We start from the raw sequence: 27,244 nt of genomic DNA, 5'->3' as shown, positions 1-27,244 counted from the left end.
TAAACTGTGCCCTTGTGACTGATAGTGCCATCAATATTAGGGATACTGCAGGTGGAATTCAAGAGATTAGCAAACTAGTACCTGATTTTCTGCAGTAAGAAGAGACTTTACAGAACAGGAGTAGACTTACTGGGCAAAATGTGAACTGCACATCCTGGTAAGTAACTTCCAGTCCTGTGACAAGGTGTCATATTCCTTTATTTGGGAAGAGTATTTGGAAACCTTGACTATAAAGTGACTTTATTTCTGTGCTGCTTATTCAATTTCCTGTACAGAAATATTGTGTTGGTGGAAAAACATTGACTTGTTCTGATGATCTTTTTTATGTATGTATGTGTATACACACACACACACACACACACACACACACACACAAAAGACTTGTAGATTCATAAAGTTGGAAGGGGGGCATCTATCTAGCCCAATCCCCTTCTCACTGTTGAAATCCAAATTAATAATCCCAAACAGATGGCTTTCCAGCTTCTGTTTGAACACATTATAGGAGAATACATTATTTTTTTTAAAAAAAAGCAACTGGAGTTGTATTGCTGTTAATTTAATTGCATATTAATTAATTTTGCCCATGGAATACACAATCGTCTTCTTAACACAGTCGTCCAGCATATTTTTTGTAGAAAAATAGATAAGTGTAGGTAAATTTACTTTAGAAGGTGTTTTAAAAAATGCAGTTAACTTGAGTAGGTACTGTATTGCATTCTTTCAAAGGTTTTTTTTTCTTTTCGAGAAGCAAAGTTAAAGACTTCTTATACTATTACTCATCACAATATTCCGAATTTAGAAAATAAAAATGTTAAAGATTGAGAAACTGGTGGGGGGCCTAAGCAGGCCCTATTATGATGTTTGCATGGAAAACTAACCCAGGCCCTCTTTCTTCTTTTTGCCACAAACAAACCTTTCAAGCACATACAAATATTGGGGGGGGGGGGGGAGGAAAAAAAACAACAGCTGGGGCCTTGTTGGGAGGGAGGGAGGGAGGGAGGGAGTGTGGTGGAATTGCTAGTTACTTTAAAAAGGTCAGGCTCAGATTGACCCAGAATCTCCACCTTCTCCCCCACCCCACCCCCAATACAATTTTCCTCTTTTGCTTCAAGGTGTATGTGTGTGTTCCTCAGTGTTTATTCACTAGTTAATAGATTTTTGTGAAACACAAGGAAGCTCTGGATAAGCTGAAAGAAAACAGTCATTCAGACTGTTTCCCAGCTCCTAGAGTGTGTAGCCAGTTTGTCCCAAAGCTTCTTGAAAAGACAGAGAATCAGATTTGTTGACCTTTTCATCCACCATCTCTTCTCCATCTCTTACTGAATAGGGAGCTCAGTCAACCAATTGAACTATATATATATGCAGGGGGAGGGGGAAATTAAGATAGCCTTCCTTTTAAAAATAATGCCCAGCAAAGACTTAAAGGATATTCTCTGAAATTCTTTCATAAATCCTGCACTGCAGAGAAGGCATGGTGGTTTGTTGTTTTTTTTTTACTTGCTTGTAATGCAGACTTACAATAGGAACGCTGCAAAGGTTTTTCCTTTAATTAACAAATTCAAGGAATGCTACTGTAGTATTTCTTGAAAATGACAACTAGAATTATAGCTCTTCTTTTTCCTCAGACTCTTGGGCAGAAAGATGCCTGAGGTGGTGAGATGCCCATGTCTCAAGGTTAGATCAGGGAACATACAAGAATTTATTTGTGATGCTAATCCATATTTGAAGTATACTGTCTATAAAAAAATATTTCAAATTTTAAAATTTTATCTCTTTGGGGACTGGATGTATGTTTGAGTAGTTTGATGGGCTAGCGTTCTTTAGCAATATTTAAGAATCTAGGGCAAGGTCAGTTCAGAGCTTACATTATGGTGCAAATGCTTTCTCCTCCAGGAGTATTCCTAGATAATTTTTAAAAACATTTTACATGTTCCATACAGGAGACTTTTCTCTCTGGCTCAGAGATGCTGCACTACCCATTAAAGTGACAAAAGGCAGACACGCTGGCCTCCTTTTAACAAAAATCGGTATGTTGTGAAATGGAGATGAAAGATGTGTCACATGTACAGCTGAAGGGCCCATTGTACACCCAATGGTGACAGATCTGTTATTAGCAGCTGTTGCAAAATGTAATTGTTCTTATGCACCTGAAGATACAGTTCTGCTTGGATATGATCCATTCCTAGATTACCCCCCCCCCAAAATGCTGCAATTTTTCTATTAATAGCTATGGCTTATAGTAGGTGTTTGGTGCTTTTATTTGCACCACAAACTGTTTCAAGTTCTCTTCTCCCTCTCTCCTCCTTTTATCTATCATTTACCTATGCAGCCATCTACCCACTCTTTATTCATTCATTCATTCATTCGATTCTTTGATTCATTGATTTCTATAGCCTCCCATCTCAGCAAACAACTCTGTATATATTTTTATGGTTGGTTTTGGACCATAAACAAACAAACAAGCGAAACTAACCTTCACACTAGGAGAATCTAGCAGTATCACCATATTCTCACAATACCAAGTACTCACGCCCACCATGCATATCTTTTTCACTCAAAGTGAAGAGTATTTTAAGCCCACTTGTACTTTTGTACCTAGTTAATGTCATGACTTAACATTAAGAAAACCAAGAGCATGACATCTGGCCCTCTCAATTCCTGGCAAATAATAATAATAAGTTAGAAGGGACCTTGGAGGTCATCTAGTCCAACCCCCTGTTCAGGCAGGAAACCCTATACCATTTCAGACAAATGGCTGTCCAGTCTCTTCTTAAAAACTTCCAGTGTTGGAGCATTCACCGCTTCTGGAGGCAGGTTGTTCCACTGGTTAAATGTTCTAACTGTCAGGAAGTTTCTCCTTAGTTCTAGGTTGCTTCTCTCCTTGACTATTTTCCATCCGTTGCTTCTTGTCCTGCCTTCAGGGGCTTTGGAGAATAGCTTGACTCCCTCTTCTTTGTGGCAGCCCCTGAGATATTGGAACACTGCTATCATGTCACCCCTCACCCTTCTCTTCATTAAACTACACATACCCAATTCCAGCAACCGTTCCCTATATGTTTTAGCCTCCAGTCCCCCAATCATCTTTGTTGCTCTTCTCTGTACTCTTTCTAGAGTCTCGACATCTTTTTTACATCGTGGTGACCAAAACTGGATGCAATATTCCAGGTGTGGCCTTACCAAGGCATTGTAAAGTGGTATTAGTACTTCACGCGATCTTGATTCTATCCCTCTGTTAATGCAGCCTAGCACTGTGTTGGCTTTTTTGGCAGCTGTAGCACACTGCTGGCTCATATTTAAGTGACTGTCCACTAGGACTCCAAGATCTCTCTCACAGTTGCTACTATTGAGCAAGGTACCCCCTATACTATACCTGTGCATTTGATCTTTCTTGCCTAAATGTAGAACCTTACTTTTTTCACAATTGAATTTCATTTTGTTAGATAGTGCCCAGTGTTCAAGTCTGTCCAGATCCTCCTGTATCTTAAGCCTATCTTCTGGAGTATTGGCTATTCCTGCCAGCTTGGTGTCATCAGCAAATTTGATGAGTTCCCCATCTGTCCCCTCATCCAAATCATTGATGAAGATGTTGAAGAGCACTGGGCCCAGAACAGAGCCCTGGGGCACCCCACTACACACTTCCTTCCATGTAGATTCAGTTCCATTGAGGACCACATGCTGAGTACGGCCTGTCAGCCAACTACAAATCCATCTGGTGGTGATGCTATCTAACCCACATTTTTCTATCTTATCAAGTAGTAGGTTGTGATCTACTTTATCAAATGCATCAAGTATCAAATAGATGGGGAAGAAATGGAGGTAGTGACAGATTTTATTTTCCTGGGCTCCAAGATCACCGCAGACGGGGACTGCAGCCAAGAAATTAAAAGACGCTTGCTCCTGGGGAGGAAAGCCATGGCAAATCTAGACAGCACACTAAAAAGCAGAGACATCACCCTGCCAACAAAAGTGCATATAGTCAAGGCTATGGTCTTCCCAGTTGCAATGTATGGCTGTGAAAGTTGGACCATAAGAAAGGCTGAGTGCCAAAGAATTGAGGCCTTTGAAGTATGGTGCTGGAGAAGACTCCTGCAAGTCCCTTGGATTGCAAGGTGATCAAACCGGTCAGTCCTAGAGTAGACCAACCCTGACTGCTCTTTAGAAGGCCAGATCTTAAAGTTGAAACTCAAATATTTTGGCCACCTAATGAGAAGGAAGGACTCACTGGAGAAGAGCCTAATGCTGGGAAAGGTTGAAGGCAAGAGAAGTAGGGTACGACAGAGAATGAGGTGGCTGGATGGAGTCACTGAAGCAGTAGGCGTGAGCCTAAATGGACTCCAGAAAATGGTAGAGGACAGGAAGGCCTGGAGGAACATTGTCCATGGGGTCGCGATGGGTTGGACATGACTTTGCAACTAACAACAACAACAACGTCATGTAGGAAGACAGTAGAACTTCCATTTCTATATCTTGCTCTGTCTAGTTCACTAATTCTATTCCGGAGTGACCATTTGTATGCCTGCCTTCTAGTTCCAATATTGTCATTGCAAAGACACACATTTCTTTTTTTCTTATATATTTATCCCCCTCTGCTTTTGAAAACAACAACTTCACCTATATAAAAGGTAAAGGTAAAGGTTCCCCCGCACATGCGTGCTAGTCGTTTCCAACTCTAGGGGCCGGTGCTCATCTCCGTTTCAAAGCCGAAGAGCCAGCGCTTATCCGAGGACATCTCTGTGGTCATGTGGCCGGCATGACTAGACGCCAAAGGCGCACAGAACACTGTTACCTTCCCACTGTCGTGGTCCCTATTTTTCTACTTGCATTTTGTACGTGCTTTCGAACTGCTAGGTTGGCAGAAGCTGGGACGAGTAACAGGTGCTCACTCTGTTACGCGGCACTCGGGATTCGACCCACCAAACTGCCGACCTTCTGATCGACAAGCTCAGCGTCCTAACCCACTGAGCCACCGCGTCCCTATATACCAAGGGACAATGTACAAGGACCACACAACATGCACCAGTAGGGATTGAGAAGTGTTTGTGTATGTGTCCTTATATTTCTGAAATAGAGGGGAAAAATGAAGTCAAGCTGCTGGGCTCAAGGATCGATGCGAGGTGATGGAATGGACATTTTGTTTGAATTATGCCAATCAGATTGCAGCTCAGTACTTAGCTCAATTATGTTTTGAGCCAAGACAGGTTGCCTAAAAGCAAACATTTCTAACCAGTTATGATGGAAAATGGTTTTACTCAGTGTTGGGTTAGTGATTTTCTAGACATTTTAGGAGATGGACAATGACATTCATATGGATTATGTTCTAAGAAATGTCAACTATCCAAAATGAAATATGGTGCAGGAAGGAAACAGAGAAATAAAAGATTGAAAGTAGAATATATTTGCATATGCACGCGCGCGCACACATGCGCACATCACATTCACAGATGTACTTATGCCCAGAACAATATTTTGGATTGATGGTTCCCAGAGTACAAACTGGTCCTTTTCCGCAATACTATACAATACATTTCATATCTTCAAGGAACACTCAACTTTCAGATTCTAGTTTTTTATATAGTGATGCTTTATATAACAATGCTTTGGATTACTCTGGAGAAATCAAGACCAAGCATTGAATAAATTTTGCTGTATTTTTCAGATCAGCATTAACAATGGCAGGGCAAATTGTTTTGTTGGGGAGGGGTATGGCACTATTGAATTTTTTGTGTATACATACTTTTGTGTAGGCATATGACTGAATGTATAAGACTTGCATGTCATGTAAAGGAGATTTGGGGTTTAGAAGTAGAGAGTCTTCAAGTCAACAGTCAATGGTTAGGTTAAGTTTTTTTTTAAATAAAATGTGTTACTGCAATTCTTATCAGTTTGGGGACATTCACATTCCATATAGTGGGTTGTGTGTGGCTAAAGTACAGATAGAATAATGGTAGCAATTTCCAGCAAGTGTTGGCTAGAAGGGTAACAATTCTTTTGCTAAAAGTAACCCCAACAAAGATCTTTGCTGATCAAAGTTGGGGAGAAATATGCTATAGGAGATTGTTGGCAGTCAAAAAATTAAGGAAAGTGTACTAAGATGCAATACTTAGATAGCCAGACAAGTAAGATAAGGCCAAGCCAGTTGTGTTCTAGATACAGAATTAGGCCTGCCTGACCATATAAGGTGCCACTGTAGTTAATGGAAGACCAATAGTGTACCTGGAGATTCAGCTCATGTTGTACCTGGGGAATAGAATACTGATTCTTTTCTCTTATTTCATAATTCAGAGATAGCTCCTTGCCAAAGATGTGCCTATTTTCTGACCTATCATTCAGTCAGAAAATATTTCAAAGAGGCTATCAAACCTTAAAACATAGCAGTATCATATTGACCAGAACAGGCATCTGCTAGAAAGTCTGGGAGTTACAGCAAGTTGGGGAAGGTTGCGATGGAATAATACAGTCCAAACCTTTCTGTAAATCAAAAGGTTGCCAGTTCAAGAATGGTTGAGTCTCCCATTTTAGCACCAATTGAAATAGCTAGCCCAGTCTGTTGTTAGCAGTACATAGGCAAAGATATCAGTACTGTTGCACTGATCATTGTTAATAGAGATACTTATATGGAAACAAAAGCAGTGATAAACATGAATTGTTTCAGTAGTATGTCTGACTCCAGAGTGCTAAAGTCTGGAGAATAGTGGACCTATTTGGAATTTTGAGAACATGCTATAGGTGTTTTTCCCCAAATGACTGTTGTAATGGTCTTACTGTCTCACAAATGTCAGGGGAAATGTAGTTATTTAAAAGCAATGATTTACTGGAATGTTGTTGACTAACCCACTAATCCCCTTCCTCCCCTACTTCCCTTGCTTTGTCCTTTTTCTGGGCAGGTGGGCATACTTCCAAACAGGTGACTAGCTCCATTTTATCCATTGCTCCAAAAAAGCTAACAAAGTTCACTGGGGATCCAGAGGCAGTCTTTGAGACAGAGACGATGCTGGAAAATAGGATTTGGCAAAATACCACTTTCTCATTTTAAAAAAAATGCAATGTTAGGAGGAGGGGGGGGAAAAGACTCTGGGAGCTATCTGCAGGTACATTGGCACCACTAGAGTATCACACTGGAGACTGGAGATATCTGCTTTTATAAGCTTTCCATTTAAAATTCAATTTCCACAAGGGTAGGGTCAGCTATAACTGTATCAATAATTCTTTTGATATTTGAAATTACTAGCGGTACTTATCCTAGATTGGATGAATATGTTTTACTTTGAGTGCTACTTATACCTTGAAACATCATGTGAAATATATAATTTATATCAATTGTATTGTCTTAGTAGTGCTATATTAATCGATACCAAATTTCCATCAGAGAGGTTCTTTACAGGTTATGACTGGGATTCAACAAACTGAGGAGATTGTTCCGTCTATCTAAGGGGACAATAGAATGTACTACCTTTTGTGGGGTTTTTTTACAACAGCTCTATATGCTGTAAAAGACATTGCTTTTTGAGTTAAGTATTCTTTCCAAGGCATGTTCCCATAGGGCAATAGACTAGAATGATTGAAAACGTAAAAGGTATCCTAAACCTCAACATTTATTTAAGATGTCAGGCAGGTTTGGCAGTCTTTATCTGTTTAGTGCTTATTTGATGGCCAAAGCATGGTTACTATTCTGTAGTGCAGGGGTCTTCAAACTCAGCCCTTTTATGACTTGTGGACTTCAACTCCCAGAATTCCTCAGCCAGCGTGAAATTTACCTAAACAGACAAATAGGAAACAAGAATTTTGGGTCAGCATGATGGGTATCTGTATATGTAAAAATGTGGCCCAGATTTTCTAACTGCCAGAAAGCTGCTGTCTTACCATCTCTTGGAGGGTACCAGGTCAAATCAGATTAGATAAATTAGATAATATTGACCTTGCTTCCAATAATGTAAGTTTCCTTATTTACCTGGGATTTGAGTTTGATCGAAGAGTGTGATGTGTGATATGTAGGCCTCTGTCCAACTACAAGAAACGTGTGAGATTGAACTGTATGTAAATCTCACAGTGTATCAATCAGTGCAGCTTGTCTGGCCTATGTTATTTTTTCCTATTTAGAGAAAGCGGAATAAATAGGAGATTGTTTGGGGGGATTTTGTTTTTGGGCATCACTTAAGATGGCAGTCTGCTGCCCTTATTAGGATTTGTGTTGAAATGTCAGGGTCAATCGTCTTAATCTCTGGGACAGGAAAAGCCTCTAAAAATGAGGCAATCCAGTCTGCGCTTAACTGTAGGGGGTAGTTTAATCCTAAAACCAATAACTTACTGGCTGTGGTATGGATAAAGGATTCTTTCTCTCTTGGGCAGACTCAGTGGTGTCCATCTGCCTATAACCACTTGGTGGCGCTAGAAAGGCATCTCACTTAAATCCTCTGAAATCACTTCTTAGAGTTAAATAAATGAGAGAAGCACCATGCCCTTTGCATCTCTGTGGGCTCATTTTTAATTTTTTAAATTACTTTTAGTTGAATGGCAAAGTCACATCTCATCATGGATTCCATTGGGCTAATCAAACTATGGGAGAAATGTCTGTGGTGTTGATGGGCTAAGGGTTTTCAAATGAATTTCATTATTTCTCAAAGATATGCAGATTTGGAATGATCATGTTGCGGAATACAGAACAACAGAGTTGGAAGGGAGAATAGGTCGATCCCCTTTTCACAGTGACCGCCCCTCAAATATTGGAAAACTGTTATCATGTCATACCTAGTCCTTCCTTTTGTTAGACTAGAACTACTCAGTTCCTGCAACCATTCATCATACGGTTTACCTTCCAGTCCTTTAATCATCTTTGTTGCTCTTTTCTGCACCTTTTCTAGAATCTGTATGAAGTATGAATAGCATCTTTTTTGTACCGTGGTGACGAAAACTGGACTCAGTATACCAAGTGTGATCTGACCAGCAATACTAGTACTTGAAGTAATCTTGATACCAGTGCTTTTTTTGTAAAAGAAAAAGGTGCCGGAACTCACACATGTCATACAACCCACCTTGCCTGCCCTACAAGGTTCCATCCAAAAAAGGTGCCGGAACTCCGTTCTGAGCGTTCTATGAGAAAAAAAGCCCTGCTTGATACTATTCCTCTGTTGATGTGCTGTAGCCTAAGACTGCATTGGCTTTTTTTGGCAGCTGCAGCACATATTTAAGTGGTTGTCCACTAGAACACCTAGATCCCTTTCCCAGGTGAATTTGAGTGTCGCTGACTTCTTGAGGTTCTTTCCTTTCCTATAAAGAAGAGGGCTAAATATATATTAAATATATTACTAAGATATATTACTAAGATATATTAGCAGTGGGCTAATGCCTCCTTAAGTAACACCAGCTGCCTGCAATTAGTGCAAGTTCGAGTCCCACCAGGCTCAAGGTTGACTCAGCCTTCCATCCTTCCGAGGTAGGTAAAATGAGGACCCAGATTGTTGGGGGCAATTAAGCTGACTTTGTAATAATGCCGCTTGGGGTGTGTGTGAAAGCCCTAATAAGCAGGCATATACATAGAATGAAGGCTACTGCTAAGCTTGTAAGCCGCCCTGAGTCTTCGGAGAAGGGCGGGATATAAATGGAATTAAAAAAAATAAATATTATCCCCAATAATTAATGATAGTATAATGGTATAAAATAATGATTTATATCAGCTGACAATGGGTCATGTTAATGTTGCAAGCTCAAAACTCACAAGAACAAACATTTTGAAGCTAAAGTAGAATATTGAACTAAGGGAATTTTCTTCATTATGTATTGAAGACCAATGTGAGGAGACAGAAGTGAACATAGGAGAATCCATTCCCCCTGTCTTTACCTCAACAAGTCTATCCTGAGGAGATATTTATGGAAGAATTTTTATTTATATTGGAAAAATATGAGCAGGTCAAAATGTCCAGTTCAAGTCCTAGTGAAACAATTGATTTCATTTGTGAAAACTAAAGATGAGAGATTTGAGGGCTGAGAGTGAAAAAAAAATCATATCTCACCTTCTTTCAAAAATTTCTCAGTCTCCAATGTGAGGACATGTGCACACAGGTATTTCCTTCCACAGGCGAGTAGACTTTCAAAAAGTTAATATTAGAAGAGGGAATTAAGTGGGGACAGGCAGATATTCTCATATAACCACTGTGAATCATATTCCATGATGTCTAGAAAAAATGTGGCAGAAGTCATATTGTACATTTCTTCATTATTATTCTCTATGACAGGTGGCGGTTGCTTGAATATAGGAGAAAATAATTATGTGGATGCTCTTTCAGATTGCTTTACTTTGGTTTTATATATGTGTGTGTGTGTCTGTGTGTGTGTATATATGTGTCAAAAGTGCAAAAAAGTCACTGAACTCTGGGATAGGTATAAAAACAAACTGTTTATTACTAAGCTTTTGTCGGTCCTCTGCTGTCATCATCAGAGTGGAAGCCGGTGACTGGAAGATCTGTTTATATGGCACCGTATAACATCAATGTGGCAGACAAGCCAAATCAAACTTTGCGTGCCAAAGTATTGTGCCCCAAGGAGCTGCTGCCCAACGATGAAAGATCATCAGTGGTCTACAGGGTCAAATGTAACAAATGCCACTGCAATTACATTGGAGAAATGGCCAAGCAACTCAAGACCAGGGTCCACGAGCACAAGTTGGCTGTCAGACGGCAAGAACAACACTCACAGGTGTGGACGCATATAGCTGACAGCAATCACTCATTCAACTTCGCGGGAGCGGAGGCCATTGCCCAAGACTCTTCGAAGGGTGGCTGGCTGCTCAAAGAGGCCTGGTTATCTAATGAACACTCAATCAATCACCGTATAGATCTGTTGCCGGTTTATCAGATGCTAAGGAAACACGAATCACAATTCAAAGACTTACAGCGAGCACAAAGAGTACTGCCCACACACAGGAGGGAGGGACATAAGAAAGACCTAGCTTGCCTGCCCACAGAACAACATGAAATCACAACAAGCGAAAAGAGGGAGACATCAACACAACCCGCTCGAGAATTAAGAGGGAAATGACATACCAACAAAGACAGGACAGAGCATCTGACAGGAGGAATGCTACCAGGTGTAACCATAAAACGACTTATGGGAGCCGTAGGACAAGACAATTCAGAGGGTGATTCGGCAACGACTTCAAACAACCACACATGAGCAAAGCAGGCGGAGGGAACACAAGCGAGAGGAGGGAAGGCACCAGGATCCAAACACACACAAGAGGATGCGATACGATTAGGAAGAATACGATTGTCTGAAGGAGAATGAGGGGCGGGTAGACCAGTTACGTGCTCAATGAGCAGAGTGCTGAAACAGCTAGCCATATAAGCAGATCTTCCAGCCACCAGCTTCTACTCTGATGATGTTGACAGAGGACAGACGAAAGCTTAGTAATAAACAGTTTATTTTTATACCTATACTGGAGTTCGGTGACTTTTTTGCACTTTTGACATGAATATACCCGGGATTCAAATTTTTAAGGTAATTATATCTATATATCTATATCTATATCCATATCTATATATCTAGATAGAGAAGTAATCCATCTTCCTGTGTCCTGTATATAATTTATTCAGGAGCAGTAGATGGCACTGTGAACCGAGCCATTGGAACAGAGCAACTGCCTTGCAAGCTGGCAATTTTAGAGCCCAAATGTTTTTTACTGTAGGAGGAGGTGAAATGGAAGGAGAGGATATAGAGCAAGAATAGGTATTACTTAACAATATTGCTTTATGTTTCCTGTAAAAAAACAAGGTTGAAAAAATAGGTCCAGGGAGAAATACTTAAAATGGTTGGCTAAATTATTGAGCACCCCAAATATCCTATTATCAGAGTAAATACTAAACATGTTCACATTTCCTGAAAGGAACAGTGATTTCTAAGTATGTTTCTGTTAACGCAACAACCACTGATATTTTAACGGAACATCATGTGGTATTGTCTGTGGACTCCAGGAATGTATTCCCTACCATATTTGGATTAGGACTGGCATCAGCCATGTCTCCTGCAGAAAGGAGGAGAGCAGGGCCTCCCTCTGTTAATCCTGCTTAATTTCTCATTTAATACTCTTGGCCAGATTGTTGTTTCTGGACTCTCTGTGAGAGTTTGGTTATAATAGTTCTGCTGCTCCTAGTAGCAACAGGGAAGAAACGTATTGGGCAACTATTCCCTTGGGCTGAGCCAGCTAAGGTACAGGGTAACTACAAGGCACTGTTTTGTCACCACGGTATTAAATGACAAGTAGGAATAGGCAGTGGCGTAGCGTGGGTTGTCAGCACCCGGGGCAAGGCAAGTAATTTGCGCCCCCTAACCCGCACCGCATGCCTGGCACACACACCCCTCCACAGTGGGCGGTGACCCGGCGGCTCGGATCGGATTCGCACAGCCAGCACTGCAGTGAGAGAAAGTGAGTGAGCCAGGCAGGGGCAGAGAGCTGCGAGTGCGAGCGCGCCCCCCCAGATGTTGCGCCTGGTGCGGCCGGCCCCCCCCTGCACCCCCCCACGCTACGCCACTGGGAATAGGTAGGAATGAGACATAAGAATGCAGAATAAGTGACTGGGTCATTCAGAGACCAAGAATGAAAAAAAATTAGAGATTATTGTGCATTTGCTTAGGAAAAAGTCTCTTATCTACTATATGTACAGATACTTATCTACAGATGGGAAAGAACAAATCTAAATCTAAAAGCATGACCAATTTGGTTGTTTATGATGACAGATTAAGAGAATTAGTAATGAAAGGTTTTGTAATGAAAGGGGTGATGAAAGGTTTTGAATGTGAGATTAGACTATTTTTTTTTTGCTAATGTCAGAAGCAGATGGTGGGAAACAAATGGACAAGGAAGAAAAGAAAAAGGGGGAAGAAATGAGAGTGGAAGTAGAACATTTGCAGGAAAAGAAAATCTAAATGTTATATGAGTAAAGGTTAGTATTAATCTCCCAATTAAATTAATGGAATGAGGAAAGAACATAGAGAAGCTGCCTGGAATTGAGTTTAAATAATTATTTTGTGCAATGATGCTAATGCAAAATAGGAAAAAGGATGCTTCATTGAATGATGAAGTGAAAGATTGTAAGGGAAAAAATGCACCTTAGAAAGAACTTGTAAAAATATACATGAAAGAATGTTGCAAAGATGAGCATGACAGAAAGTTAGCGCATAATGTGTATATAAACAAAAAGATTTTAAATATTGGAAGGAATGTTCCATAGATGATTGTTGGAATATCTTAAACAATAGAATGGAAATTAATGCTATTAAATTTAGTGTTCATTGAAAAATTAAGGAAATTGAAGTTTAAAAAATGAAAATGCTGTAAACTGGCAAAGCTGCAGTTGCAGATTTCTGAGTGAGAAATAATTAGCAAAATTTGGGAAGCCCACTCTATGCTGGGAATGGACCAGATTGATGCAAGTCACTGAGAAATGTATGAATATGCAAAAGATATATTATAAATTTGTTGATTTAGAAAATTCAAAATCTAAACAATTTTCTTTTATGAGAAGGATTCTTTATAATTAATTCCAAAACCTTCCAAATTTATCTGGACCTTAAATTTGTTTATAATTTTCTAGGGTCAAAATCTTACTTAGCTTTTTTGCTGTTTATCTCAATTTTTTTTAAAAAAAAATTTAAACATATGATTGATTTTTTTTCTTTCATTAAGGATTGAAGGAAAACTCACCTGGCATTTTCAAACTCAACCAGAAGGACTCTAATAGCTTTAAAGTAGTTACAAACAATTTCTGAACATGATTAGAAAAGCAAGTTTCTGAACTGAGTGTCCTTTAAAAGGCATAGACTTCAGGCATGCTGGCTGAGGAATTCTGGGAGTTGAAGTCCACAAGTCATAAAAGGGCCAGGTTTGAAGAGCCCTGGCATAGACCTTGGTTGCAAGCAAGATAGCTATTCCCATCACCTTGCAGTGCTCAAAATCTGTCAGGGACTGCCGTCTTGCTATCTTGCAAAGCAGCAATTGTTCAGCACTCTGGTAATTGATCTCTGGTCCTCACCTTATCTGGAGAGGCTCCAAAGAGTAAGTCTAATCGTTGACTGTTCATTCTTTGCAGAGAAAATCTTCTTTTTGTGGCGCCAACTTCAGTCTGCCATTTCTTCCTCTGAAATTTCCCCCTTTTTTTGAGCATGGGTTTTCTTATCTGCACACACATAAGAAGTGAGCAGAACTTGCATTGGAACACAGGAATGCATGTTATCCTTTGGACAAGAGTCTCAAATCCAGCATGTGCCTCTTTATGAAAAAGTAATAAATTCGCTAAGAGGAAGGAGAAGACTTAAGAAAGCTTGATTAGGAAAAAAAATGGTAAAATCTTTAGAAAAGAGAAAATAAAGAACAAAAGATAATTTATGATCAGTGTACCAACAAGGTGGAAGCAGGAAGGTGGACAGAAAGGTATGAAGATGTAGAGTGAATGGGATTGGAATAGCCTAGGTTTAGTTGCAGTGTGAGAGATTTGTGAGGAAGTTGAGAAAGAAATGTGAGGACATAAACAACCAACAGGTGGGAGAATTCATTAATGGCTTCCTTAGTAAATTGCAGCTCAGTCTGGAGTTGCAGAAGGCCCAGAAAGCTCCAAAAAAGAGATTCCAAATTTTTAAAATGTCTGCCTTAATGAACTCTCTATGAAAAGCAAGCTGGAGGGTCTTGTCATAATTTGATTGATAGTACCCTGCTGTAAAAAGCTTGAAGTGTTTTCTTTTCATGTTTGATGCCTTTAACCAGGGGTCTTCAAACTTGGCCCTTTTATGACTTGTGGACTTTAACTCCCAGAATTCCTCAGCCAGTGTGGCTGGCTGAGGAATTCTGGGAGTTGAAGTCCACAAATCATAAAAGGGCCAAGTTTGAAGACCCCTGCCTTTAACTTACCTTGTTTTTTAATTCCTTCTTTTTCTACGTTTTGCACAATATTGCTTATCCCACAAGGCAATAGCCTGATGGGTGGGTAGCTGGTTATACCACACTGAAGCATTTGCATTGACTGCCTGATAAATCCTGAGCCAGGTTCAATGCTTTGCCCATGACATTCAAATCTTGAGCAATTTAGGATATCTGAACCCTACGATTCTGTTCGGTCAGGGTTTAATTTATGCGAGAAGGTGACGCTACAGTATATTTAATGTATACTAACTTTAGATTTTTATTTTTTTTATTTTTTTTAAAAAAATATGATTGTTTTCTCTCATTTTGGTTTGTTTTTATTGTTTATTATTCTACTCAGTTATTGTTTTCCTTTTTTTCTTATAGATAAGCAAAAAAATATTTTAAAAAAGACAAGAGCTAAAACAGTTTGGGGCAAGGATGCTTGGCAGACCATAGTTATCCACCTGGTCATTCCCTAAGAACAGGGGTGTCAAACTCCATTTCATTGAGGGCCGCATCAGCATTGCGGTTGCCCTCAGGGGGCCGGGTGGGTGTGGCCAGGGTGGGTGTGGCCTACAGGGTGGGCGTGGCTAGAGTGCGTATGGCCTACTGGGTGGGCGTGGCCAGCTCTACATCGTTCGCATCGAGGGTGCCTATGGGGGCCCGGGCAGGAGTGGGACAGATCTGAGGGTCTCTGGCAGAAGGAGGGTCTCTGGGCCAGGGCCAAGGGAGTGGGGGCCGTTCCCTCACGGTTTCCAGGTTGGCTTCGCGGGCCGCATGAAACCACTTCGCGGGCCGGATCCGGTCCCCGGGCCTTGTGTTTGACATGTCTGCCTAAGAACATTGGGGTGGGTCCTGCTGCATCTATCAAGATTGGCAAGGCATCATTTCGCAGTTACTCATGGGAGGACTTCTCTGTGGTGGGTCCTGCAGTGCCCTTCCCTCTGGAAATCATGAAGTCCCTACATGTCATTATTTAGATGCCCTGTGAAAACCTTTGTTAGGAATATGTTGAATGGCTCAGTTTTTTTTCCTTTTGCTTTCCCCTATCAATGAATATCGTTCTTTTCTTTTCTTTTTTACAGATACTGTTTTAACATATTGCTTTTCTTAGCTGCCTTTTTTTTTACTGCAAACGTCTCTGATATGCGATTGATAAGCATATCAGTTAAATAAATAATAGCTTGCTCCAGAAAGAGTTCTTAAAATAGCAATCTAATTACCTATGCCAGTGTAAATACTGCTTGCTATAAACGGGACATCCTTTGTTCATATTTTCCCATACTTTGTTAACGGATAGTCGGTTGAGGCAAACTCAATGCATAAGCAAACGCCTGTGAAAAATGCTGCTGTGGCATTTGCAAAAATAAGACATATTTTCAAGTAGGTTGTTTTTTAAGGACCTGACCCTAATTTTATGAAAACCTTTAGGAAAAACTATTGGGCTTATTGCCATGTCCCACTATATTTGGAGGGGAGGGGGCAAGGAGGTTAGTTGGAATGAGGTAATTATTTATCTAACTTTGTAGGAGGAATAAGCCTAGCTATGTATGGAGAGGAGCTACTGTGTAAAGGCAAAGGACATGCTTGTACCAGATCCAACCTGCATTTGAAGCAGGTATTCTGAGATATGGATTGATCCACCAGCTCAGATTCTGCTCATCCTAATTCCACTGAAGAGTCACACAATAGTATCTTTTTTTAACCGTGACTAGCTTTTGTTTGTGACTGTAACTGGAATGGTAGGCATGCAACAAAAACATCTATTTGATGGTATGATGCCTTTGTTCTTCTAGTTTCGATTAAACCAGGATCTCAGTTATGATTTTTAGAATAGAAAATCATATGCTCTGGAGAGAAATTCCTTGTGTGTCTAATCACACTTGGCCAAATAAGCCTACTCTGTCCTGTCCTGTCCTGTCCTATCCTATCCTATCCTATCCTATCCTATCCTATCCTATCCTATCCTATCCTATCCTATCCTATCCTATCCTATCCTATCCTATCCTGATTGTTCTTTTTAAAATTCATGCTGAGAAAGCCTTTTCAATGGATAAAACATACAGATGAATCTGTCAGTTTTACTTTTCTATTTTCAGACTTTTAAAAATTTCCATCCCATAAGATGGAGAAATTTGGGGATTTGGGTAAAAATAAAGAACCACATAGAATTTGCAGCAACCTGTCAGCCTCTTTGAAGCTTCCTACCATGTACATTTGTTACTTGGGGAGTCCACCTTACTAATCTTAAATTTTTCCTTTGTGTTTCTTACATTTTTTATCAATCAATCAGAATAGAGCTGGAAGGGACCTTGGAGGTCTTCTAGTCCAGCTCCCTGCTCAAACAGGAGACCCTGTACCATTTCAGACAAGTGACTGTCCAGTCTCTTCTTAAAAACCTCCAGTGATGGAGCTCCCACAACTTCTGAAGGGAAGCTGTTCCACTGGTTAATTGTTTTCACTGTTAGGAAGTTTCTCCTTAATTCCAGGTTGATTCTCTCCTTGATTAGTTTCCATCCGTTGTTTCTTGTCTTGCCTTCTGGTGCTTTAGAAAATAAGTTGAACCCCTCCTCTTTGTGGCAAGCTCTCAAATATTGGAATACTGCTATCATATCATCCCTAGTCCTTCTTTTCTCTAGGTTGCATCATATATTTTAATAGGTTACATCAGCTTTTAACTTCAGGAGAACTAGCAATCTTTTCTCTGTGCAGCATTCTTATTAGAAACTAGCCAAGTTTCAACTGCTATTTCAGTCTGGACTGAAATTTGAAAATTCGTCAGTATTAATAACATTATAGATATTCCCTGACACAACATTGCACTGAATTTAGAGGTAGTTTAGAGAATTTTTCATTTCGTTTCCCCAGATGCTTGATCTTTGAATATATTCAGAGTTGCATAAGCTATAAATTATTTTCCAAGACAATTGTGAAGACAATTTGTACGATTGTAAGTATGAATATCTAGGTTGGGTCTCCCAAAGGTGCTTTTTCATGAGTCAACTGGACTTTGTTTTGCTTTGAAGACATTTCACTTCCCATCTAAGAAGCTTCTTAAATGAAGAGGTGAAGAAATTTCTTGGATGAAATGCGAAACATCTTGAAAACATCTAGTTTGGATCTATTTCCTTCCATCAGTAAGATTCTGTTTACAAATAGACTGCAATCTCTCCCCCCTCTCCTCCCTCCTCTCACCTATATTCTGAACACCTTCATATGAACTTACTTTGCCTTTGCTCCTAATTTTCTGTGCCCCTTTTATTTAGAATGGGATCTTTTGGAGTCATTGCATTGCATTGGAGAAGATGTTTTCCTTACTGCTACTATTGTGTTCAATTGAGACTTTTCCAGTGATATATTTGATATAACTTTGGATACCCTGTTAAAATCCTGAGAACTTCATTTGCAAGCTTAGATAATTGCATAGTATTTGTGGCAGCGGGACCAGGGAACTGAAAAAAGACAAATCAAAACACCAATTTTATTATGTTCCAAAAGTCTAATGTTTCTAAAACACTCCTCTGAGGTACAGATTTATGATTTGATACTTGTGTTTTTGATTGCAATAGAGTTGATTACCCTCTGGATTAACAGAACTTTAAAAGGAATGAGGCTTTTTTGAACTTTATAGCAAATTCTCACTATAATAATGTTCTCTGGTGCTTTTATGAATTTCTTGCTATATGATAACATATTGTACTGTAATTGATTAGTTCTCTGATAGCATCCAGCTCATCCTTCAGAGATTATCATTTCTTCTGAAGAATAGGAAACCTATTTTGATTTTCTTTAAGAGTCAGGAATATCAGGATTATGAAGAGGATGTTCTGAAGAAGAAGCATTTTATATCCAGAAATTCAGCTTCTTTCTGTTTCCCATGGGAGATGAGGGTAGAATTCTCATATGGAAGATGTGTAGTGCAGAAGAGGAGTATGACTCAAATAATATTTGTTCCTTAGAATGTACTAAAGGAAAGCAGCCTCACAAGTCTAGGTTTAACATTTGTTGAAGTGAGAGAAACCATTGTAGCATTTGGCTTGGCAAGCTAAAACTACCTGGCTCCAACTTCTTATGTGAATTGTTTTTTTAGTTTTTCCTTGCTATATGATATTGATGTTTATAGGTATAGTTACCTCTGACAGTTTGGGGATAATATATTTATATATTTATAAACAGTCAGTACTGAGAACACTAGATGAATATAGCAATAGCACTTAGATTTATATACTGCTTCATAGTGCTTTACAGCACTCTGATTGATTTAAACATCAGTATTGCCCCCAACAATCTGGGTCCTCATTTTACCAACCTCGAAAGAATGGATGGCTGAGTCAACCTTGAAGTGGTCAGGACTGAACTGCTGGCAGCGAGCAGTGAGTCTGCAATACTGCATTCTAACCACTGCACCACTACGGCTCACAATGTGAGACTATATGTTGTCCTTAGTTGAATATAGTGCTTGTCAGTTATGTTTGCTTAGCTGGCCTTTTCCTCACATCCCCAGCTCTAAAGTTTTGTAACTATATATTTGAGAGACTTGGGACAGAACAAATACATCATCTACCCCATATCAACAGAGAAGGATTGCTAACCAAATGTCTGAAAGAGGAGCTGGGAGAACTTTAGCAGATGCCTTATGTGTTAAATAAGAAGCTTGGACCATGCATTAAAATCATGGATCATCCTCACTTTTTATGATACGATTGTGCATTATATTCATCTTATGTTTTATAATTAGAAGGTAAAGCAGATGTGGGAACACTTTTTCCAAAGTTACGTGCCATTAAAGTGAAGTAATATGTGCCTGTATTCACACTGCAGCAGAGGTTGTTTGCCTTGTTGGAAATAATGTTGCAGTGATAGCTGTAGAGAGTGACATTGAACTTTCCACACACCAGTAGGCTCCATCAATTTCTCCTCTCTCCCTCTATAGCTCTTAAAAGCAGTATCCAGATAGTAGGAAGCAAAATTAATGAGCCTGACCACTGCTTAGTAAAACCTTCTTAGGGCAAAGAGCTGCTGATATTTCCAAAGCCTTGTCTAGGAAATGTTTCCTTTAACTTTGTGTCATACTGTGTTTTCCATAATCAATTCTGTCTATTTCTCCAACAGAGACATATTACTTCTCCTTATGTTCTTAAGAGTTCCCTTGCCTTGAATCTCTGCTACTGCTGAGAGTCTCAATCTTTTTCTATGAACTCAGTTCTTTTTCTGTATGATTATTTTTTGTTATGCAGTCAGAAAACTAACAGGTATAATTAGAGGTCTTCTCTCTCTAATTGATGAGTTGTATTAGAATAATTAATTAATTAATTAATTATTAAATTTATATTCTGGCCATCTCACTTTTGAAGCAATGATTTAAAAAAAGATAATGTAAAATGATTAAAATTAAAGGATATTAATTGGCCTTCTTTGGTGACTTGTGAGCTGCATTCCTTCTCTTTCAGAGAAAGAGGTTATACTCTATCTATCCTAAATAACCTTAGCTATAACTTTTAAAATAGCTTTTGGGACAATGGAGTTGACTAGCCAGAGAAGATTGCTAACGACAGCAGACATCACACTGGAATCTTGTTTGGAATAAAACTGAGGTGAAGCCATACTGCAAACATCATTGGGTTAGGTTTCAGTACCATGGAGAGCAGCCATGCAGTTAGAATACAAATTGCAGTACCTCCGGGCTGACCTGAAGCAATGGACAGGTTTTGTAGGCAAGCCAGGAAAATCTTTTGGGAAATTCAGGCCTCTCTAGCACAATTAATAGGCAGGCCTTTCCCCCACTATTTCTGGTTTTCCTGAGGAGCACTTCTCCGAGTTAGAAGGCATTGGCATCTTGGGAATGCTAGACTTGAGAGTCCCATTCTGGAATAACAAGGTACTGCTTCTGATGCTTCAATGGAATTCATTGCTGAAAATCTGTGTCTGAGACTCTTCAGACTTGACTTATGACCAGGAGTCCATTGTTTTCCTTCTTTGGTCAGTTAAAAGTCAAATCTGTACTAAAATATCTTCTGGCAATATAATCACAGTGGAATAACTATTTTTCTGTAAGTTGCTGTTTCTTGAGAAAATCCACTGCTTTTAAGTAGAATATTCTTAGTGGCATTAGTCTGGATGTTTCATTGTTTTTATTGTTTTACTGTTTTAAAACGTTTTTAGTATTTTTAATTGTAATATATTTTTTGAATTGTAAGTCACCCAGAGTATTGACTAAGATGGACAGCCATAGAAAAACAATGAATGAACAAACAAACAAGCAAACAAATTGAAATGTAATGAAATGAAATGATGAAATGAAATGAATGGATTAGCACTAGGGATCCATTATTGCTCAGGGTCACTTGACATTAATTAAAGAGAAGACAAGAGTATTTCTCTGACCATGAGAAGTGTGTATATGGAAGATAACTAATTCCCCTTTCTATATTTTTATTTATTCACATTTGTTACAGCTGCTCAACTCCAATTAATAGAACCTACATCTAAAACGTAACTGGAAGGTTTAGAGAAAAAGATCTGTTGTAAAAGAAGCTCCTTTCCTTCCAGCCTTAAAAGCTGTTTACAATTCCCTGTGATTACTATTTCTAGAATAAAAATATTGTTATTAATCACAGTTAATTCAGTAAACGACACATCAAATTTGCCTTCAGTGCCAGTGTTAATAGGAAAGCTTGTGACATGTCCAAATTCTGTATTTTGCTACAGATAAGTTATTTATGACAAAGAAGTAGGTTTTAATAAGATAAATATCAAAAAGGACAACTGAATTATCACTGGTATGTGAAGAAGCAGAACTAAAACTTTGTCTTGGCCTATCTATCTACTGTTTTATGCACTTATAAAGAAAATAGTTAAAACTGAAAGAAGAAAGTTCAGAGCAGGCACATTAGGTAGAGTTATTTAATTTCCCCTCAAGCCTTTCTTTCTCCCCTCATCCAACAATATTTTGAGCACCTTTTTCTGTCTTTTTCCTTTATTAGTTGTCACCGGTGTTTGACTCTCAAAGGAGACAGCATGTCTAAATATGATAAAGGTTTCAGACTGTCCTGTCCTTAACTGTCAGCAACCTTACTTATTCCTCTGATGTTTATGCAGTAGCAACCTCTCTTTCCTTATCTTAGGGAGAGATGTTTCAGTGAAGTAAAAATTGAGACCTAGTTGCAGGCGCTGCATCCTCCTGATGTATGGACATCAAAGGACTTACAAGATGCTCTTGAAAAACATACCCAGGTAATTTTGGAATCAATTAATATTAGATTTGCACAGATGGAGGAGAAATTGGAGAAATTGGAGGAGAGAATGGAGGAGAGGATGGAACAGAAGCTCAAAGCGATGAGGGTAGACATCTTGACTTCAGTGTGTAAAGTGGCTCGGTGTGTGGAAGAATTGGAGGAAAAGCTAGAAGACTTGACTCAAAAGAATGCTATATTAGAAGCAAAAGTATTGGAGAATGAAAATAAAATGGAAAAGGAACTGTGTCTTGCTCAATATTTCCAGATGCAGTTTGCCATTAGAATTAGAGGTTTAAAGGAGAATACTAAGGAAGATCTAAAGCAGCTGGTTTCTGAGGCTTTTGAAATAGTGTTGAAACAGCCAGCATCTGAAATAAAAGGAGGCATGGACAAAGTGTTTCGTGTGAATTCATGGATTGCCAGACAGAGGAAGCTGCCTAGAGATGTGGTGGTATATTTTGCAAAAAGGGAAACTAGAGATGAAGTTATACAAGCTGCTTATGATACTAAAGTTATGATTGCTAATCAAGAAGTTTTGGTCTTAAAAGAAATTCCTCCAAAGATTCTAAGGAGAAGGAAGGATTTTACATTTCTTGTGCAAGAGCTCAAGCAGCGAGATATAAGGTTCAGATGGGAGATCCCAGTGGGGTTGATGGTGACGCACGAAGGTAAAAAGTACCGTTTGGTTACTGTGATGCAAGCGCGTGATTTCTACAATAATGTTTTAAATGCAACGCCATTAACACTTTTGGAAGCTGGAAAGGGATCTGGAGAAGGAGTGCATCAAGAGGCCGAAGATGGTCAGATAGAAGACAACGGTGTTGGAGGAGATCAAGATACAACCTCGTCGGATGAATCTATAAAACAGAGGGTGACGCGTGCTGCTGCAAAACGATCTAAGAAGAGAAAGTAGCAGGAATCGCAGAAGTCTTTGGAACTTTTACGATATAGTCAAGTAGTCAAGTAGGGGAGGGGGGAAAAGATTTGGGTGTAGACGCAATATATTTTTATATTTGGTGGTTTTGTGGAAAGGGTGAGCTTTTTTGGATTAAAGTTCAAGTTTTGTTTGCAATCTTTTTTTTTTTCTTTTTTGTTGTGTTTGGAATAATTATAGATGTGGTACTGGAAGAGGAATGGTCGATTACAGAAGAGTTGACTTTAAAGTTTTTTGATTTGGGATCCTTGGTTAATTTGGAAAATTATTTGTAAGAATGTTATATCATGGAATGGATAAAATGGATGGAGTTTATTTAGGATAAGTATAGGGTTGAGAAGGGTTTTTTTTTCTTTTTCCTTTTTTTTGTCTTTAATATATGTTTAATACTATTAAGGTTTGTTCCATTCTATATAAGCTAGAGAGTGTCCTTTTCTTATTCTAGTTTTTTTTTATATATATATTTAATATTGTTAAGGTTTGTTTTATCCTATATAAGCTAGAGAGTGATGGATTTTAGAATTTATAGTTGTTAGTATATGGTTGCTTAGGTTTGCTTTTTTTTATATATATATACCTTGTATTCAGCTCTGGGAAGTAGGGGGGGGGAGGGGGGGAGGTAGGGGGGGGAGGAGGGGAGGTAGGGGGGGAGGAGGGAGGGGGAAGGGGGGTTTTTTAAAGGAAAATTGTATTTTAAAACTTTTCAATAAAAAAAAATTAAAAAAAAAATTGAGACCTAGTGTTAATCTTTTCCGGTCCACTTTCTCCAGACAATTATTAGCTTTAGAACTGATCATGAATGGAACAGTTTTTGGCTTTTCTTCTTACCTTGTATTTCCTCAAGTGAAACTAATCTGTAATCTGACCCCAATACACAGTTCAATCACTTCAGGATTCCACTGGATCGCTTAACTAGCTCTCCTTTATCTCTACAAACAACTAAAGTTGCTTATTTTATTCAAATAACCACTGTTTTTCCTTTTTTTAAGAGAAGGACAAACTATGGTACTAGGGCTACCTGTGTTCTTTAGTTTAATTCAGGAGTGCTTTTTTCAGTGACCAAAGATTTGGTCTTTGAGTAGTATTTTAGGGGCCACATTTCAATATGTGTTTGTGTGTGTGTGTCTGTGTGTGTGTGTCTGTGTGTGTGTGTGTGTGTGTGTGTGTGTGCTTATATTTAAATGCTAGGACAAATAAAATATTTGTTTACCATGAAATGTAAGTAAACATCAATATAGTTAATGTTATCACTTCCCAGACTTCTTTCTTTCTTTTTTTCTTCCTTCCTTCCTTCCTTCCTTCCTTCCTTCCTTCCTTCCTTCCTTCCTTCCTTCCTTCCTTCCTTCCTTCCTTTCTTTCTTTCTTTCTTTCTTTCTTTCTTTCTTTCTTTCTTTCTTTCTTTCTTTCTTTCTCAATCAATTACATGTAGCCAAATGTGACTCTGGACAGTTAACAACATATTTAAAAATATAAAGCAATATTATCAAAGAATAAAAAGGAATTGGTTTACTGATATGAAATTGAATGGAATGAAATTGAAATAAAAAATAAAGCCAAGAAGAGAGATAATTAATGAATTAATGAGCCTGACCTCAATACCTGGGAAGATTCTGGAAAAGATAATCAAACAACAAATCAGCGAACACCTTGATGCGAACAAAGTCATCACTAAAAGCCAACATGGGTTTGTCAAAAACATGCCAGACAAACCTTATTGCATTCTTCGACCAAGTGACAAAACTAGTGGACCAGAGGAATGCTGTAGATATAATTTACTTGGACATTTGATAAAGTAGATCACAACCTACTACTTGATAAGATAGAAAAATGTGGGTTAGATAGCCTCACCACCAGATGGATTCGTAGCTGGCTGACAGGCCGTACTCAGCGTGTGGTCCTCAATGGAACTGCATCTACATGGAAGGAAGTGTGTAGTGGGGTGCCCCAGGGCTCTGTTCTGGGCCAAGTGCTCTTCAACATTTTCATCAACGATGTGGATGAGGGGATAGATGGGGAACTCATCAAATTTGCAGACGACACCAAGCTGGCAGGAATAGCCAATACTCCAGAAGATAGGCTTAAATACAGGAGGATCTGGACAGACTCGAACACTGGGCACTATCTAACAAAATGAAATTCAATTGTGAAAAAAGTAAGGTTCTACATTTAGGCAGGAAAAATCAAATGCACAGGTATAGTATAGGTGGTACCTTGCTCAATAGTAGTAACTGTGAGAGAGATCTCAAGAGTCTTAGTGGACAGTCACTTAAATATGAGCTAGCAGTATGCTGCAGCTGCCAAAAAAGCCAACACAGTGCTAGGCTGCATTAACAGAGGGATAGAATCAAGATCGCGTGAAGTACTAATACCACTTTACAATGCCTTGGTAAGGCCACACCTGGAACACTGCGTCCAGTTTTGGTCACCACGATGTAAAAAAGATGTCGAGACTCTAGAAAGAGTACAGAGAAGAGCAACAAAGATGATTGGGGGACTGGAGGCTAAAACATATAGGGAACGGTTGCTGGAATTGGGTATGTGTAGTTTAATGAAGAGAAGGGTGAGGGGTGACATGATAGCAGTGTTCCAATATCTCAGGGGCTGCCACAAAGAAGAGGAAGCCAAGCTATTCTCCAAAGCACCTGAAAGCAGGACAAGAAGCAACGGATGGAAACTAGTCAAGGAGAGAAGCAGCCTAGAACTAAGGAGAAACTTGCTGACAGTTAGAACAATTAATCAGTGGAACAACCTGCCTCCAGAAGTGGTGAATGCTCCAACACTGGAAGTTTTTAAGAAGAGGCTGGACAGCCATTTGCCTGAAATGGTATAGGGTTTCCTGCCTGAGCAGGGGGTTGGACTAGATGACCTCCAAGGTCCCTTCCAACTACAACTAGTCAAGGAGAGAAGCAACCTAGAACTAAGGAGAAACTTCCTGGCAGTTAGAACAATTAACCAGTGGAACAACCTGCCTCCAGAAGTGGTGAATGCTCCAACACTGGAAGTTTTTAAGAAGAGACTGGACAGCCATTTGCCTGAAATGGTATAGGGTTTCCTGCCTGAGCAGGGGGTTGGACTAGATGACCTCTAAGGTCCCTTCCAACTTTATTATTATTATTATTATTATTATTATTATTATTATTATTATTATTATTATTATTATTATTATTATTATTATTATTATTATTATTATATTTAAAGGTTATTGTCATGGAACTGGGGTTCAGTATTATATTTATTTATTTGAGTTCTATAACTGTCCATCTCAGACAAGTGATTATAGCTGTATTCTGTCTTGTAAACATCTATTTTTATTGCTCTCATTCAACTAGAGTTTTCATCAATTTCTTCCATGGATTAGGAATTTCCCGCTTCAGATTTAATGTTCTATTCATCCTCTTTCCATTCTTCCCTGTACTACAAGAATAGCATCAACAGTTATGTTTCATAATTTGTCTTTAGATACTAATTCACTTTAACAAGATACTGTTATTATGACTGAATTTTTAATACTGCAATCATGTAGATTGGGTCCCTGGCTCCCTTTATGTAAATTTTAACAGTTCAACTGTAAGAAATCCAACAATGTGTTTGTGTATGAATTGAAGGTTAATTATATGAGTCCAGGAGAATGAAATCACTTTGACTTAGCCAAATTGTGTAAGAAACCTCTGATTGATTGTCAATTTAGATTCCATTTCCCCCCCCCAAAAGTAATACATATATTCATGCCTTCAGTTGCAATTTATGAAGGTTAGGGGTTGAAATTGACAAGCTTGCAAAGGAAAATGCAAAAAGAGAGGCAGAACTAATACATAATTATAACAACCAAATGCAATTCAAATATTTTTGTGAAAAGTATAGTTATTTCAGTGAAATGCTTAATTTCTAAAAGAGAATACCATTGATCCAGCTAACCTCCTGCTTGTTAATATTTGGGTAAAAGTTATGTTCACTCAGATAGCAAGAGGAAAGCACTTTGCACAACTTTAGAGAATGTGGATTGTGTGGATTTGACTACAGGCTCTGCTCTGACAAATCAGTGCCAGAGTTGACATTTAACTCAAATGAAAAGGCAACAACGGATAAAGTTCTACTTAAACTGATTAAACTAATTCAGAAATAGTTTCACTAAATCTATCTGTGTGCCCATTTCCTTCCCCCCCAAAAAGAATATTGTTCCTGAAGCAT

The 27,244-nt window shown here is 38.9% G+C and overlaps 2 protein-coding genes across 3 annotated transcripts in view; both read left to right on the top strand.

The window, feature by feature from the left end:
• TSPAN4 (tetraspanin 4) overlaps nt 1-27,244 on the top strand; it is a gene marked incomplete at its 5' end in the record, with an annotated part of 735,824 nt that overhangs the window by 468,704 nt on the left and 239,876 nt on the right. The gene's annotated exons all lie outside the window — the stretch shown is intronic.
• CRACR2B (calcium release activated channel regulator 2B) overlaps nt 1-27,244 on the top strand; it is a 794,336-nt gene that overhangs the window by 630,434 nt on the left and 136,658 nt on the right. The gene's annotated exons all lie outside the window — the stretch shown is intronic.

Source organism: Vipera berus (genome assembly GCF_964194415.1).
Source record: "Vipera berus genome assembly, chromosome: 1".
Classification (NCBI taxonomy): Eukaryota; Metazoa; Chordata; class Lepidosauria; order Squamata; family Viperidae; genus Vipera; species Vipera berus.
The sequence above is the reverse complement of the archived record's forward strand: the minus strand, read 5'-3'. Positions and strand labels throughout refer to the sequence as shown.